Source organism: Aethalodelphis obliquidens, unplaced genomic scaffold (genome assembly GCF_003676395.1).
Source record: "Aethalodelphis obliquidens isolate GAN/ISIS:26980383/991018 unplaced genomic scaffold, ASM367639v1 scaffold1, whole genome shotgun sequence".
Classification (NCBI taxonomy): Eukaryota; Metazoa; Chordata; class Mammalia; order Artiodactyla; family Delphinidae; genus Aethalodelphis; species Aethalodelphis obliquidens.
The window spans coordinates 103,039,237-103,057,733 of NW_020837945.1; the positions used below are offsets into that span (position 1 = coordinate 103,039,237).

Here is an 18,497-nt window from a genome sequence, read left to right on the forward strand (position 1 = left end):
ACACACACATACACATATATATAAAAAACAGTGAAAAAAAGAGTGAAATCCTGCCATTTGGGACAAAATGAATGAACCTTGAAAGTACTATAGTAAATAAAATACGTCAGACAGCAAAAGACAAATATGTAATTTCACTCATATGTGGAATCTAGAAAAACAAACACGACAAACAGATTTTAAAATAAATAAATGTTGAGAACAGATTAGTAGTTATCAGAGGGGAAGGGGTTTGGAAGGTGGGCAAAACAGTCAAAGGGAGTCAACTATATGTCTCCTTCTCTCTAAGAAAACATTATTTTTCCCAGGATGGCCAGAGTGGTGGTGGTGATCACTTTATAGTGTATATAGATGTCAAATTATAATGCTGTACACCTGAAATTTATATAATTTTTTAAAATTCCCACACTCTTAAATACATCATTTATTAAGAGGGAAAAAGAAGCAAGCACTAAGGGATACATACCTCTTAAATTTATTTACGTAAAGTTCAAAAAGCTGGCAAAATCATTCTATACCGTTGGAGGTCAAAATAGTAATTACCCTTCAGGTTGAAAAGTGACTAGACGGAAACATGATGGGGCTTTGAGTCAGTCATACTCTGTTTTCTGATCTGGGCCTGGTTACATATGCGTGTTTCACTTATAAAAATTCCTGAAGCACACACTTTTGTGCTCTCTCCTGTACATGTATTTCAATAAAATGTTTACTTAGAAACACGCACAAATTTGTAATTACTAACTTTAGTGTTATGTGTCAGTCATTCTATTTAGCTCTTTATGTATATTATCTTTATTATCATTACAAAGTCATTTGAATAGGTCTTATTATTAACAGAGTTAATAAACAGTACCCAGGTTTCTCCCAAGCAGATTACACTTATTTCCTTCCTAGCATTTAACACAATAGGTAACAATTTTGTGTGCCTGCTTGTTTATTGTCTGTCCCTCTATCTGAAGGTACAAGCATGGGACTTGATTTTTTTATTCACTAATGTAGCTACTAAAGGAATCCAGTGCCTGGAATGCAACAGGTCTTCAATACGTATTAACAATTGCTAAACAAGTGAGCATATAAACTTTGTAAAGGCAAAGAATACAGTACAAGAGAGAGAAAGCAGTTGGGACTTACTTGTTTGGGTACTCAGAGACGTTCCCTCTAAGGAAACATTATTCTCAGGATGGCCAGCAGACTGGAGGAAAAGGGAGACCCACGAGCAGGAGGAACAGCACGTGTGAGGACGCAGAGCTGGGACAGGCTTGCTCACTGGAAGAACAACAGAGGCCAGTGGGCCTGGAGTGTGGGAACAGGGAGCTGCAGAACCCACGCTCCCCAGGATGATCCACATGTTCCTGCCTCCATGACTTTCCTCCTGCCAGTCTCTAAAATTTTATCCAACATTCAAGACTCACCTCAAGTCCCAACTTCTTTAGGAAATCTCTCCTGACAACTCCAGCCAGGAACTAGGTGCAGTAGTGTTGGGGAAGGTCATCGAAAAGACATGACCGTTGAGCTGAAACCTTCTTACCGCCTCCCCTGCCCTTGGAATGTACACTCTACCTACCATTCCCACAGTGGGAGCTGCTCCAAGGACACAGAGAAAGCAAGGTATTCCTGAGACCATCTGGACAGTGTATGTGACTGAACCCAGTTTAGGCCTCTATATAAACTTCTCAGATTCTGGCAGGTGGGTGCAGAAATCTACGCAGCTGAGCAAAGACAAGCCTTGTAAGTAAGTTCCCTTGCTTATTAAACCTGCCACCCTCCAATCTGGAGTAGTTTACCTCTTTCTTGGGTCTCTCCCAGCCCTCTGTGTATGGGGGTCAGTTTCAGATTACACCCAGGAAGCTCCTGAGGAGATTGCAAACCTATAATTGGCAAGCCAGGCAGGAGACCAAACAAATGAGCTTTGGGAAAAAGGCATCCATGGGGGAAATCCTGAGGTGGCCATGGACCTCTGTGTGGGGAGGGGTGGCCCATACCAGCCTCTTAAATTCCCTAGCCTTGGGAAAGAGGCATCCACAGGGGAAATCCTGAGTTAGCCATCAATCTTCAGGTGGGTGGACATATACACACTACCAAATATAAAGCAGATAGCTAGTGGGAAGCAGCCACATAGCACAGCCTGATCAGCTCGGTGCTTTGTGACCACCTAGAGGGGTGGGATAGGGAGGGTGGGAGGGAGACGCAAGAGGGAGGGGATATGGGGATATATGTATACATATAGCTGATTCACTTTGTTATAAAGCAGAAACTAACACAACATTGTAAAGCAATTATACTCCAATAAAGATGCTAAAAAAAAAAATCTTCATGTGGGGAAGGGTGGCCCATATGTTAGATGCTTGTGGACTGCTCCATGAGTATGGGGATGTCCCAAAAATGCCAGCTGTCATTTTTTGCTTGAGAAACTGCACATAGCACACTGCAGCAAAGGGAAATGAAGGGCTCTTGCAATGGGCTGTACTCTACTGTGGGCAGTTCAGCTGGATATCAATGCCCAACTGGAGGCTGGAGCTTGAGTTAGAGAGTTAGAAGAAAAGCTGAGGTTAGAGAAAGGCATGCAGTTGTCCACTACTCTGCTAGCTTCGGGGCTGCCAGACAAGGTGGGAGAGCAGGATAATAAATTGGAGACCTTAGTGTACCATTTTGCAGAGCTAGAAGGGTGCAAGTTGCTGTGGATTAAGCTCCAAGTGCTTGTGACAAAGCCTGACTGAGACACTAAGGGGTGGAATCCCTGGGAATGTGATGAGAATAAAGAGGATAATGTTATGGTGATTGATGAGGAAGCAGGTGAAACACCCTGTGCCTCCTATTACAAAGGAAAATTTTAAATAGTAATTACCTCAAAACCCCTAGGAGAAAACTTACATTCTTTCTCTGTTTTCTGAAGTTGTAAATCTTATCGTGTCTTTGAAATATAAACACCCTGGAGATAACCAAAACATTGCCCACAGAGACGGTAAAAAAAATTTTTTTTTAATTTTAAAAGGCAGGGAAAGAGGCTTTTTTAAAATACAGACTGCTGTAGAAGTTCCTTTGCCCAAAAATCTAGTCCACAGCCTCCATAAGATCACAAATATCAGTAAAAAGCTTTAGCCATGTGAGTGGGTACCTGATTCATGGCTTAAGTTTTGGAATGAAAGCCATGGAGTTTCCATTTGTGTCTGTCTGTATGTTTATGTAATATGTCTATAGATGTGTATTGTGAATGTGTGATGTTTTGCTACCTGCAGAGGGTATTACCAAAATTTATTTGTAAAAGAGATAAGGTATTTTACAAATCTATTAGAAATAATAAGGGTGAAAGAAAATGACTGTATAAGAAAAGTAGGTAAAAAAAATAGAACGTGGTTTTTTTTAGATAAAGGATATTATTTGTTTTGGTAAAGAAAAAAAGAAAGCAATTTTGTCCTAAAGTAAAATGATTGTTCCAAGATTGGAAAAAAAAAGAGGACAAAAGCTGAATGGATATAGAAAGCTGCAGTTTCGCAGAAAAAAATATTGAGAAAGAAATGTTATGTGTAGTCAAGCTAAAGTTGAAATAGATTTAAGTTAAAAAGAAAAAACGGAGAGTTTTAATATCAAAAGTACACTGCAAAATTAGAATTTGGTTTTCTCTCTGTTAAAAGGACAAAGTTTTCTTAGATTATTGGCTTGCTCTAGTAAGAAATTATAAATAAAGGCTTTTCTTTGCCTTTAATGTAATCTGTCTAGAAAACAAAGATTTTGTGTTTTGTCTTTTATCAGGTCCTTGATTACTTAAGAAACCTGAGCCTTCTCTATTAAAGAAACTAAGTGTTTTACAACCATATAACTTTTTGTATATGTTAAATTTCATGGGAAGCATTGTCAAATTTAAGAAGTGGTACACTGTCTTTAGGGTATACTTATATGAAATTCCTAAAAACCTAACATGTCTTGGTATAATGTTATCAGTCATAATTTTAAAATGTATGTCACAAAAATAACCAAATTCTCTTGACAACTGCATTATAATGAACTCTAATCAGATCTTTAACCATGGCTACTTTTTGTCTTTTGTCATTTGCAGGCAGTTATTGTTTTACTCTGATGCTTTGACAAACTGTTACTGAAAAAGTGCTTTATCTTCAAGGAGATTCATGGAAAAGATTTTGACAAGTACAGGTTTCTGATAACTAAGATCAATTTGCCTTCATATAGGAGGGGCAATAATGGACCTTTCAAGTGCTTCCCCAAGTCTACCTGCACAGCCCCACAATATGTCATGGGATGGTAGCCAAGACCTGTCCCTGTTCCCCTTCCCCACATTAGTAAAATGACCCATTACATTGATGATTGCCTCTGCTGCAGGTCACTCTGCAGGCTTTGCTAGAACATCTGCAAGGGAGATGTGCAGTGAACTTACAGAAAAGTCAAGGCCCAGGCACCACCGCAAAGATTTTGGGGGAGTCGTTCGGTCAGGTAAGACATGTGCTGTCCCAAAAGCTGTGTTTGAGATGCAAAGCCTATCCAACCCCTAAGAATGTGAAAGAGATGCCAGCCTTTGTAGGGATTTTAGGGTTTTGGAGGACTTTTATTCCCTACCCAGCACATTGCCTCCACCTGGTAAAGAAAGGGCACATTTGGGACTGGGGATCAGAGCAGCAAGCCTCCTTTGAGAAGGCAAAAATGCTAGAGAAGCAGATGAAAGCTCTGCACATCTACCAAGCAGAACTAGCATTTGGGTTAGAGGCGTCTGTGACTCCAGAAGGTATGGGTCAGGCACTGTGACAGAGACAACAGAGGGGAGAGTGCCCCTCGGATTTTGGTCCCAGCTCTGGACAATGGGATACAAGGGCCTATGATTCATGAGTGGGTCCTTGTTGGTCAGGATGTGTGGAGGGACATTTGGGTTTGCCTCCAAGAGCCTGAGGCAATCCTCATTCTTTTCCACATCCCAGCTAGTAAGGCACTGACACCCCCTGGCAATCAGGAAGCTGATGCTCCAGCTCAGATACAAGCCCTAGCAACTGACCCTTTAGCAGATACAGCAGATTTGGGTGTATGAAAGGAGCAGCCACCACAATGCTTGGGTAGGATGGCATATTGCCAAGGATGTCAAATTGCCCTTGAAATACAGTGACTTGGTTAATGGCAGTACATGTCCTGTGTGTTCTAAGCAATGCACAAGGCAACGTTACGGATGATTGGACCCATCCACTGTAGTTCCCAACTGGGAAGGGACTGGCAAATTGATTATATTGGCCCCTTCCCTGCAAGTGAGGGTCTAAACATGTCTTGGTTTGTGTGGACACTGGGTCTGGTTTAACCTAAGCCACACAGACCAGGCTACCACTGTTAGGGGATTAGAGAAGCTGAGTACCATGTACGGATACTCTTTTTGAGTATCAGTGATAGTGATCAGTGATCACATTACAGAGGTCATGATGTGCAAGACTGGGCAAAAGAACATGACATTAAATAGAGGTTCCATCTCCCCTACAATCTGCAAGCAACAGGGCTGGTAGGAAGGAAACATGGAATATTAAGACAGCAGATTAAATTACTATCAAGTGAAATCACCTTGGCAGGGTGAACTAAAGTGCTGTCTTAGGCTTTAATACATTTGAATGATCAACCAGTATGGCCTGTTGTCCCACATGCCAGACTAGGGACCTCTGCCAAGGCACCCAAATACTGTAGAGGTATGGAAATGGCAGGAAAAAGCCATTGCCCCAACTCTCACCATGGATCAACCTGCTATGCTGTTGAGAACACCGGGCTCCATCACACCTGGGAATTGTCTCCTGGAATTCGCAATAGGACATCTCATCCAGATCAGAGACTTTGCACCCCTGGGTGAAAGGAAACTATGCAGTCTCCTCAGGGATCCCATTGTCCTGCTGCAAGCTGGACCTGTTGAAACACATTATACTTGAAATGGAACACACACCATTGAAAGAGGGGAGAAGGTGGGGGTCCTGGTCTGGTATATCTCACCCCCAGTCCGTCTCCTCGTGCCTGAGATTGCTGCCTCCCCAGCCAGCATGTATGGTGTGCACAGCCAGGTCAGTTTCCTAAAGCTGCCAACCTCCCTCTCTTGAAGGCCAGGGGGGCATGTTCTGTTTTCCACTGGACAATCATTTGGCTACCATTTGTTCCCTCTGTTGGCCTGGAGGACATTATAGCACACATAGAAGCCCTTACTAAATTCACCCAGCAAGTCTTCAGTGAAAGCCAGCAAGGCCTATCTTTAGTGAACACTGAAAGGTCTCTAATAATAAAAGCTGCCCTCCATTTTAAGCTTCTGGTGAGCGGGTGCGAAAATCTACTCATCTTATGGCCGCCCCAAACAAGCATTGTAGGTTTGTTCCCTCCCTTATTTAATTTGCCACCTACCAATGTAGAGTGATTTACCTCTTTCTTGAGTCTCTTGATGCCCCCTGCGTATGGGAGCCAGTTTCAGATTACACCCAGGAAGCTCTCAAGGAGGCTGTGAACCAAAAAATGCACTTATGTCATCCCCCACCCCGAACACGCCACAACAACCTGCACTTCCATAACACTGTCCTATTCTACTTTGTGTTGCAACTGGGTGTGCATGTATCTAATTTTCCCTTCTAGATAACAAGCTATTTAAAGACAGATAATTTGTCTTATCTTCGTAGAACCCTCACTCCAAGTGCCATGCCTTGCAAATATTGTCCAGTAGGAACTGAATTGGGGTGTTGGCATAATTTGGCAAATGTGGGATGTACAGGAATGGTGGGAAGCATTGTGCATATATGAGTGGAGGAGAGGGAAAAGGAATGGATCTATTAGGAATGCCTTTGTCTGCAAGTAACAGAAAAGCTGAACAACCATGAATTAAACAGTGAAGAATTTAGCTTTCTCGTATAACCAAAACTAAACAGGTACTGGCAACTGGTTTAGCCACTCAGTCGCACCCAAGGGCCAAGACTCTTGCTTTATTTCTGCTCAGTATTCTTCACAGATTGGCTTTTGCTCCCATGGCTATCTCCCCATGGGAACAAGGTAGGTTTTGCATCTCCAGAGAACTTGTTCATTTCAAAGCAGGAAGAAAGGGGGAATGGTCAAAGGGCCAAACCAACTGTGCCTGTCGTCTTTTATAGAGAAATAAAATATTCCCCGGCTCATCAGCATCCTCTGCCTACATCTCATTGGTTAGAACTGGGTTACATGGCTAGAAACAAGAGAAGCTGAGAAATACAGGAATGTGATTAAAAATTTAGGCATAGACCCAGCTATACACACATTGCCACCATAAAAAATCTCAGAGTTTCATTGAAAAGAAAGAAAAGGGGAATGTCTCTTGGAATAATAAACATATTATTTCAGCCTCAGGGATGATCCGTGCCTGAAGATAAGATCACAGGTACAAAAGCTAAACTGGGTATCTTAAACACAAAGTCTATAAGTGAGTAAATGAGCAAAACATGCAGGTGATTTCTGCAGAGATCTATTTAAATGCATATGAATCCCTAGGATACTCTCACTTCCACAAGGAAGTATGCTTTCTCTCATTGTTCTTGAATCATGTGGCATCTTGGTCTGCATCATGCTTTTTGATACAAATGAGGTTATCAGACATATTCTAATATTCTGTTAATTCTACCATCAGACAAATAACCATCACATGGATGGATGGATTACAACTGACATTCAGCCTCCACGTCTGGAGAAAATAAAAGGGTGAGAGGGGAATGGACAATGGGGAACTGGCTCTGTCCCAAATGAGCAGCCACTATTCAGTCTTATTCAGTGAGAGCTACTATTGTGGAATGCTATCAGATTTTTCAAAAGAAATCAGAAATGTGGATTTGCATGTGAAATTTCATGATTAAATGTTAATAATGAATATAGGAAATTTCAAATATAATGAGGCCTAAATGTTTTGTGCCCTTTGAGAGCAACTGTCAAGGATGAGAGCTCTCACTACAGGCCAAGCTCAGCCAACACCCTCGGAGCTTTCTTTCCCACCCCAGCACTTTCCACAGGCATGTTACTTTCCCACCTCCCAATGTCTAGACATTTCTATCAACTCCGACAAACAAAAACACTTTAAATGAGTACACTTTTTATTCTAAAACTGGAGTTCATTTGTAAGAGCAAACCTCTCCTACAAACCTCTTTCCAATTTTTTACTAAAGGTTGGACTATGTACCTTTTTTAAACTTTAGTAAGAATTTCTACAATGTTATAGCATCAGGTTTAAAAAACAAAACCAGATATTTCTGGTTACCATAAAGAGCAAATATTGACTCATTTCGTGGTGAGATGACTGCTTCTTTGTTGATTCTTTCACTTATTTGTTTTCATTTAGAAAGTGTTGTTTGCTTTAGAAGTAAGACCAATGGTCTGTTTTCAGCTCAAGAAAATGCTGGACTACTTAACTTCTTCAAATTTTCCAAAGTAAAACTTTAATAAATAAAGCTCTGGCTTGTCATCAAGCATTTTGATTTTTCTTTTCTCTCCTATTGTTTCTTGTTTTCCCATTTCACTCTGGCCCTAGACCTTTTCATTAGCCTATAACAAAACCAAGAGTAATTTGACAAAGACTATCCTCCTCGCTTCACAAAGTAATATTCTTGTTGATTTATGTCACTGTAACTAGCCAAGGCAACCATTCCCCAATCTCAAATCTAATACTGTTTTTCTCTCATTGGGATAGAAGTACACCTTTCAGACTGTGCTGTCTGACCTTACTACATATATCTTATATCTGCCTTTCTCGTAATTGGACCACTGTGCAGCTTTCTCACCAGGTTTATAAGATTCTTTTTCCTCTGAGAAATTCTTTGGATTTTCTATGTCCTTTTCTCCTTCTCTTAGATATAAAAAAAAAAATAAAAACGATTAAATAACTAAAGGTAAAATACTTTTTTCAACACATGGTTCTTCCAGCTACATAATATCCATCCACACCAAGTCAACTTCAGCAACTCTCTCCATATAAATATATGTATTTATAGTTTATACATCAGAAGTCAATTCTTGGAATGATCCTCATTTTTCCTTCCTATTTGTAAGCATAATACATACAACCTTCCCACGTTTATGTAATAGTTATTGCTTCTTGATTTTTCTTTTTTTTTTTTTTTTTTTTTTTGCGGTACGCGGGCCTCTCACTGTTGTGGCCTCTCCCGTTGCGGAGCACAGGCTCCGGATGCGCAGGCTCAGCGGCCATGGCTCACAGGCCGAGCCGCTCCGCGACATGTGAGATCTTCCTGGACCAGGGCACGAACCCGTGTCCCCTGAATCGGCAGGCGGACTCTCAACCACTGCGCCACCAGGGAAGCCCAATTTTTCATAATGTTACCATCACAGCGATTAAGTTCACTATGGCGAAAGGCATTAATTTTCCTTAAACATGAATCAGAGGTGAGCCAAAATTGCCAAATATCTTTATAATTTATGTTATTTGTAGTTCTAAAATGCGTTTGACATCACTTATAATAAAAATATGTAGTCAGGCTAATTTACAGAAAAATAAGCAGAAGTCTTTTAGAATTGGGATAAGGTAGCTATTATCACAGCAGAGCATAAAATCTGGCTTGAAGTTTTCTGTCATGCAAGGGAAAAGAAAACCAGAAAATGATGCAAAGCTCCCATCAGGTAATCAAATAAAGTACATGAGTTCTTCCTTCAATAAACAAATCCACTTAACAAATATTTGTGGAGGACTCACAATGCCTCAGATACCATGCTCGCTGTGCTGATATAAAGATAAACGATTTAACAATGACCTGAAGAGCCCAGCATCCAGTAGGGTAGACAGACATAATGATGACAATGGAATGAATTAAATTTAGCAATTGAAATATGTACAGGATGTTACAGGAGCACTTTCTGGAGTCAGGAGTATTCCCTCTCCTGAAGGAGAAGCAGGTGACTACCTAAGACTGAATTCACAAACAGGGGTTTCCATGCGCTAGATGCCCTAACTAGAGGATAACACATACAAAAGAATACTTGGGATTTCAGGTGAGAAAACAAGTGTAGTTTGTAGTAATAAACACAATCAATCTGTGTAAAGTTTTAATTGTTTCCTCTTTGGGAAGTGACATGTATTTGTGGTGTCTCAAGTTCAAAATCCATTCAATTCAAAATGGCTGGATATGTACCTAGAAAAATAAAAACATATTCTGGGCTATATAAAATATAAAACATGGGCCATGCAGCTTTATTCAAGAGCAGTTCACACAACCTGCAGTTTTAAGACTGTGCATCACTAATTGACATTTGGGTCAATTCAACCTAAAGGGAATTTGATCAATAAGAACTCAGCCATGCCCAGTAGGGGCGCTTCATAATGGATGGTGGCAAGTCCACGCAGGCACAGCCTCACATTAACCAATGTGATGGTTAATTTTACGTGTCGATTTGACTGGCCACGGGTGCCCAGATTAAACATTATTTCTAGGTATATCTTTGAAGGTGTTTCCAGATGAGATGAGCATTTGAATCAGTGGACTCAGTAAAGTAGATTGCCCTCCCCAATATGGGTGAGCATCATCCAGCCCATTGAAGGTCTGAGTAGAACAAAAGGTGGAAGAAGGAAGAATTTGTCCCTTTCTTCCCTGCCTCACTGCTTGAGATGGGACACCTCATTCATCTTCTCCAGTCCTCAGATTGGGATTTACACCATCAGCTTCCCTGGTTCTCAGACCTTTGAACTTGGACTAAATTACACCACTGGCTTTCCTGGGTCTCCAGGTTGCAGACAACGGATTATGGGACTTCTCAGTCTCCATCATTGTGTGAACCAATTCTTATAGCTATAGATAGATATAGATATAGGTATAGACATAGACATGATAGATGATAGATAGATAGACAGATAGATATCCTATTGGCTATATCTATATCTATATATACAGGTATCCTATTGTTCTGTTTCTCTGGCCAACCCTGACTAACACCCTTGGGAAGGGTAGATGTGGACACACACAGAGGAAGCAGCAGCAGGGAGCAGCACTGCTCAATCCTGAAGGGAAGACAGGGTGATCAGGTGTGTTGAGCTGTTGTTGCATCACAGATCACAGTGGGCAGTAGAGCTGCTGGGAGTTCCCAAACAACACTGAGCAGTGTTCTCACTGAGGCAGGGCTGCTGAACCTCCCAGACTTGGATGTACTGGGGGCTGGAGGGACCCCCAGTTTGGCAGGTTCACTACCAACCTTTTGTGGTAGGCTGAATAATGGTCCCCCAAATATATCCATATGCTAATCTCCAGACCCTGTGAATACATTACCTTACGTGCAAAAGGGGCTTTACAGATGTGATTAAGTTAAGGATCTTGAAGTAAGGAGATAATCCTGTATTATCCAGTTTGGCCCGATATAATCACAATGGTCCTTATAAGGAGGCAGGAGGCAGGAGAGGTCAGAGTCAGAGAGAAGGTAATGTGATATCAGAAACAGAGTTTGTAGTGATGAACTTTAAGATGAGGGAGGGGCCACAAGGCAAGAAAGCCAAGGAAGGTGGCCATAGAAACTGCAAGAAGCAAGGAAATGGATCCTCCCCAAAGAGCTGCCAGAAGGAACCAGCCCTGTCAACACCTTGACTTTTGCCCAATGAAACTGATTTGGGACTTCTGACCTCCAGAACTGTGCAAGACAGAGTTTTGCTGTTTTAACGCACTCAGTTTGTGGTAATTCGTTATAACGGCAATAGGAAACTAATACAAACATCTTTGTCCTCTTTCTGCTTTGACACTGCAGACCACCTTATGACTTAGGTTCATTTAGGAACAGACAAGGCAGTGTGATGCAAGTTTCTGCATGAGCACACATGAGGAAGAGCAAGACAGCCACTCAGCATGTGTGATAAGAGTTGAAGGAGGAATACAGAAAGTTGAAAGTCACTGGTCCTCTGAGTGGGGCGAGTACTGAGCAGAAAGCCTACTTTTAGAGGGCTGATTCACAGTCAGGAGATGAGGAAATCAGACAGCCAGTGAGTGTGGACCATGAGTTCATACTGTTTGTCGTAAAAGGAAACAAATTTGTCTGTCCATAAATTCTAGAAAGAACAAAGCACTGGATTCTTATATAAAGGGAAATTTATAACAAAACAGATAATGTCTTCAAGCAGCAGTTTTATAGAGACATTCTTAAAACCTCAAGAAAACAAGAGCATACTCTTCAATTACAGCCCAGGGACAGCAAGTTTTGTAGGAGCAAGACAAATTGAGTCAGAATATATTATCTGCAGTAATCCAACTTGATAAAAAAAAATAACAATAATGTAGAGAGTTTAGGCCACCTGAATGAATTACCAAAAGTTATTCAAGGGATATGGCCTCATATCTTAAGAAAAGTTGGCTTTAAAAACCAATGCATTAGCAGTGACTTCTAATTTTTTTTTAAACAGAGAGAAATTGAACACGCTTCCCCTGTGTGGACAGGACCTCCATCTCTTTATGTCTCTGGATTATAACAGGTAGGGTAGATTTGAAAATCTTTTCCCAGTGTGGGAAGCTGAGGGCACTGATTACAGAGAGTTCATTCCCAAACTTTACTACAGATCCTGGTCTGTGTTTTGTGAGAAAACTAAATAATCTAATGTTTTTGTACTGATTATAGAATAATTATATTGCATATTGTTCATTTATTTTCTTAATGGAATGTTGATAGACACACAGAGTAGACCACACCCACTCTGAAAAAATGAGTGAATATTCTGACTTGATTAGGTCTCCATCTTTAGCAATCATGAAATCCTAGTTCCTCCTTTTACAAGGCCCTAATATTAGGGGGTAAATGTGAGATGGAGATTCATTTTAACTCCTCCCACTGGCTGCGCTTAATTCTTTCTAATTCCACGCTTCCCAGAATATTGGAGCTGGATCTTAGCCCACGAACTCAGGATTACAAAAAAATATTTATTCTTATTATTTCTGTCATTCCTTTCTTTTCTTTTTTTTTTTTGGCTGCGCCGAGAGGCTTGTGGGATCTTAGCTCCCTGACCAGGGACTGAACCCGGGCCCTTGGCAGTGAGAGCATGGAGGTATAACCACTGGACTGCCAGGGAATTCCCTCATTCTTTCCATTTTATTCTTTATTCTTTTAATTCAGCTTAATTTCTGTTTTGGGTTCCCATCATGCTGGGCAGGGAGGAAACCCAGCCTCAAGCCATGGTTCCTCCCCTCTGGTCATGCTGGGGTCCCAGAATCTTGGGCAGTGGAAGGCAGTCAGGGAAAGACAGACTTGGAGACATCCAACATAGAGGCAGCAGTCCCTGGAATTTCAGAGTTTTCCCACTGCTGCGTAACCTAGCTGAGGCCTGGGAGTCTCCATGAAACTGCCCCAAGCAGCTTTCTCAACTCTAGAGTCTTTCCACCCTCCCAAAGCCCTGCCTAGAAATTAAGCAAGCAGTTAAGAAAAACAAAACCAGCTTTCTGGGTTCAATATTCAGCTCTGATACCTACTAGCTATGAGATCAGCAAATTATGTAACCTCTCTATGTCTCAATTTCTTCATTTGTCAGCTGGGAATATATCAATAGTATCTAACTCAACAGGTTGTAAGAAGTAAATACATGCCATGCACTTAGAATAGTGTCTGGCATACCAGAATCCCACACGTTTTGATATTCACTAAAATGTAATCTCCATGAGGGCAAGGATCTTTGTGTATTTGTTCACTGCTCTCAGACCAGTGCATGGTGTATACAGAAGTTAAAGAATGAATGAATGTTGAAAGACTCGGCACATGTTCCTTCTTTGTCCCAGGACTTCAGAGCTCTCTGCTTTCCTTATGTTCCCTCTCTCCAGCCCTGGAAAATCTCTCTCTAGTATCAGAGAAGTTTTTATTTTGGGGGGTGTCTGGCCAATATGTTGTTTCTGACCCATACCATCCCCACCTCTGCCCACAGGACCAGGAAAACATGTAGACTATGCTTTATTTTCTTCCAACCATATCCCTCCATAGAAGCAAAGAACAGACTTTACTTGGCTTCAACGGAAGGAAGAGAAAGGAGGAAACACAGAAGAAAAGCAAAGTTTAAAAATCTCAAAATAGTATCCCATCCCAAGAGCTTTAACTCATTTTTTTTTAACTTTTAGTTTCTCATGAGTGAGTCCAAGCGTTGTGCAAAATTATAGGGCTCTTTCTTGTAATCATTACACGAAATGCACTCATGCCTGCTCACAACAGCTGAATCTAATCTCTCTGTGATTCATGGCCGAGTTACCGTTGCATTGCTCGTCAGAACAGTTTCCTCCTGGTTCCCTGGGACAGGATGAGGCTGGCTCTTGGTAGCCAAATCATTGGAGTCATATCAATGAGCAATTTGCCTTCTTTGATAAAAGCTCTACTCTGATTGTTAGGTACACACAGAGCCCACACCCAAGCACACTACGTATACTTTCTAAACAGAGGTGGGGCAAGCACCATGATGTCCGTTTCCTGCCAAGTCAGTAATGCTGTCCTCCTCCACCCTCCCTCCCACCTAGTTTGCCATCTTCAGGTCTAGGCAGTGCAGTTACTAGCCTCCTATTTATTAGTGTAAGCAGTCTGGGTTTCTTTGCCAAAAGATACACTCAGGAAGGCTCATCAGCCCATACCCAGTTCCACTGGCTGTGCTGCCAGCTGGAAGCCTCCCATACTTCACGTTTGGGCCCTAAAATCAGAGCCCAAAGTTAACCTGGCTTCTTCTGGGACAGCAGCACCAGAGCCAACAATTCTTCACTAACATTTAATGAGATTGTTAAACACTTCATTTCAAAACAGATCTGAAGTTGGCTTAGGGTTTTGTTTTAAAGCCAGATGTATTTTCTGGTTCTTAGTTTGTCCAGGTATGGCTGAGATTAGATTTTAGTCTAATCAGTGCTGCCTAGAGCTGAAGATGTGAGCCATCTTACTGGTAAAGACACCTCTCCCTCAGCCTAAATATTTTCCAGGGTTCACTATTATACCATACTCACGTGGTAAATATTGATAAGGGTTGGAAATGACATAATATGGGCGTAAGAGCCCTGGGCTGAAGTTCAAATATCTGCATCCCAATCATGACCTAGTCACTATTAGCCCTTGGGAAAGTCAGTGACCTGGTCTGGATTTAGTTTCCCTATCTGTATATTATGAGACATTTTTTAAGTACTTTCATATCCTACACTTATCCTTGCCTATGGGAGCCCACTCTTTGACTCTGAAGCATCCATTCCTTTGGGAGGGCAGACACCATCTGTAACAAAGGGTCAGCATCCGTGTCCAAAACTGCTTCTTATTAAAATTCTTATTAAAAAAATAGTAATCACCAGTTTTAAAATCTCTAAATTCTTTCAGCTTCCTTTATATAACAAAAGCAAACCTTGACCAACGCATCTTGATTTGCCCAGGATGTTTCCAGTTTTAGCACTGAGAGTCCCATACCCCAGTAACCCCCTCAGTTCCAAATCAGGGTAATCAGTCGCTCCACTTAGAGTCTGGACCTACAGTTTAGTTATGAGCCGTAGTGTAGAGATTATTTAAGATAGAAGAGAAAGACTGGTAAGAATGTGAGTTCCAGAAGGAGTGAGTGCTTCAGTCATCTATGAACAAACCACCCCAAAAGAGTGACTTAAAATATGAACAATCATTTCTTTTGCTCGTGAATCTGAGCGTTGAATGGGCTTAGCTGGGTGTTTCTTGCTCAGGGTGTCTCTTGAGGTTGCAGTCAGACAGTGATTGAAACTGATACCATCTTGAAGCCTTCTTAACTTGCATGTCAGCACCTGGGTTGGGCACACTTGAACGGCTAACAGCTCAAGCTCCTCAGATCTCTCTCTCTTCCCCCCCAGCTCCCTCCCTTCCTCCCTCTCTGATTCTTTCTCCCATCTCCACATGCTCTCCCCAAATGGTTGCCTCAGGATAGCTGGACTTCTCACGTGGGGGCTGAAGGCTCCCAGAGCAAGTCCCAAGAGAAACTGGCAGAAATGGCATGGCCTTTTCTAATCTAGCCTCATGTCGTACTACGTCACTTCTACCATATTCTTTTCATTAAGCAAGTCACAAATGTCCACCCAGGTTCACAAGAAGTGACATAGACTCCACCTCTTGATGAAAAGAGCATCAAGGAATTTGCAGACACGTTTCACAACCACCATAAGGAAGAAGGACACCTACTCCTTCCAGCTCAGAGAATTTACTTGAAAGAGAAGAGAGGTAGGGGAAGCAAATTGTCAGATGCATATGTGCTAGGGATCACCACCACACCTCCCCAGACCATAAGATCTGAGCGGCTGGTATCAGACAGTAAAGAGTCAAGAAGAAAGCCAAAAGTAGAGAAGCCTCAACCACTTCCCATTCACAATTCTGGGAAGATGTCACCACATAAGGCACCAACAATGAATGATGCAACAAAGTGAAAATGGCAGCCCAGCACGGTTAGGTAATGAGAGCATCAATTACCCAGAGCCTTCCTTGTGGCACAGAAGAAATTTAGAGGTTTCTGCCTATCCCATGAAGGATATGAGAAGATGATGTTGCTGATGGCAAAGGTACCACAGAGCAATGATGAGGTCACTCTGAAGTGCTTTAAATTGGGAATCACAGGCATCCTCAGACTGTAGGGAGAAGAAACTGTGGCATCAGAGAAAATGGAAGTAGGGTGAGTCTGCAGGAAAGACTTCTGGACCAACTGAGCCCAGAGAACAGACTGAGAGTTCTCCAGAGACAGGTAAGCAAAGTGCCCCCAACCCCATCACCTGACTGGATGGACAAGGGCAAGACCAGAGCTCTGGCTCCACCTGTCAAGATGGAGACAGGAGGAGCCAGAGGGCAGCAGAAAACTGGTGTGTGGACCTGGGGCCTCTCTTCCCTGCCACCTTGCAAAGACAATGGAGTCACCTGAAAGTGATGAATATATCACAAACTGGCAGGTTTAAATTTCTGGTCCCTTCTTTCAGTCTCAACTCTCATTCAGGGTGGCAGCTGTGAGAAAATTCAGGTCAGCTCTACAGAGAGAAAAAGCAATATTTCTTTTTGCACATCTAAGTTACAGTGTTAAACCTGTCCCTGAGCAATATGAAAAACAGAAACCACTCTTCTGATTACCTCACTCCCCACCCTGAAGCCACAATAGTTCCTGTTGCTTACCTCTGACTTGCCGTTTCCTCCCTTTGTGCCTGTGCACTTATGGTTCCCTCTATCTGGAATGTTCTCTCTGCTGGCTCTTCGTACCTTTCATATCTCACCTTAAATGTCAACTTCTGAGTGAGGCCTTTATTAACTGCTCCGCCAAAATGGATCTACTCCTGTTTTTCTCGATCTCAATACCTACTGATTTTTTTCTGATAAGTGATTTCTCACCCCACCGGCACTGTTCCCAACCTGCTCCTCTTCAGACCTGCCCATCTCAGGAGACAGTCCTACCCAATCGCTTAAGCCAAAAACCTCAGTTCTTCTGAGTCCTTCTCATTTGTCCTCAAACCCACATCCAAAGGAACTGCAGTCCGAAGGGTTCTGTCTCCAAATATATATCCTAAATCCATTTACTTCTCTTGCTCGTCTCTGCCACCACCATCTAGTTGGGCCAGAACTTTCTTGCCTGGTCTGACCTGCAGTGCTAGCCTCCCTACCTCTGCTCTTGCCTCTCTACCATTCCACATCACACTCAACAAAATATTTTTAAAATATAAATCAGCTCCCACAACTCCTGTGTTTAAACCCTCAATGGCCTCAAAAGCCTCCCCCTAGACCCACAAGGCCTGAAGGGTCCAGCCCTCAAGCTCTTCACCTAACAGCACATCTCCTTCCCTATACACTGGTCTGCTTTGGACTCTTTGAACCTGCCTTCCTGCCTCAGGGCCTAGACAATTCCTCTAACCTGTAACAATCTCCCACTCTCCCAATCTCCCTTAACACAGATGGCTCCTTCTCATCATTCAAGCCTCAGCTTAAATGTCATCTCCTCAAAAAGGCCCTCCCTGAGCTCCTCCCACCCCCATTAGAAAGTCCCTCTCCTTGGACTTCTTTTCTTTACAACACCTAACTCTGTGATGAAATGGGCAGTTCATTTGTTTACTTTTTAAAAATTATCTAGTCCCTCCTTCACAAACACACTTAGGTAAGCTCCCTGGTGCAGGTCTCTATATCCCCAACACCCAGAACAATATGTGGCTCTTAGGTGTTCAGAAGGTACTGAACAAACAAACGAATGAATGAATACCTTGAAAACCAGTTATTCTCTGAGGAAGAAGGAGCATTTTCTTCTGGTCTCAGTTTCCTCACCTGTGAAATAAAGCTATTGAATAAGGTGACCTTCAGGGCTCATTTCAGCCAAACATCCAAGGTTCTTTCTATAATTGCACGTGCACTCTAATGGTTGGCTCTGTAAGGGCATCTTTTCTCTACAGATAGTTTAAAGAGCTCTTTCAATCTTCTCCTAAAGTAAAAATTCGTGTCTGCCAAAATAGAGTAAAACTTCACTAGGTAAATAATACAGTTAACACTTGCCAATAAGATAAGGTCAACCCAAGTAAAATGTAAATCTCTCATTTCAAAAAATGATGAAATAAACTGCCTGTGCTCCA

General features: G+C 42.0%; 1 long non-coding RNA gene across 1 annotated transcript in view; it reads right to left on the reverse strand.

Annotated features, from left to right (window-relative positions):
• The window catches only part of LOC113623417 (uncharacterized), a 112,980-nt gene that overhangs the window by 66,531 nt on the left and 27,952 nt on the right, over positions 1-18,497 (reverse strand). The window contains exons 3-4 of the long non-coding RNA XR_003433923.1: positions 5,711-5,880; positions 1,132-1,266 (exon numbers count right to left, since the gene is read on the reverse strand). This is a non-coding gene — a long non-coding RNA (uncharacterized LOC113623417). The remainder of the gene's footprint in view (positions 1-1,131; positions 1,267-5,710; positions 5,881-18,497) is intronic.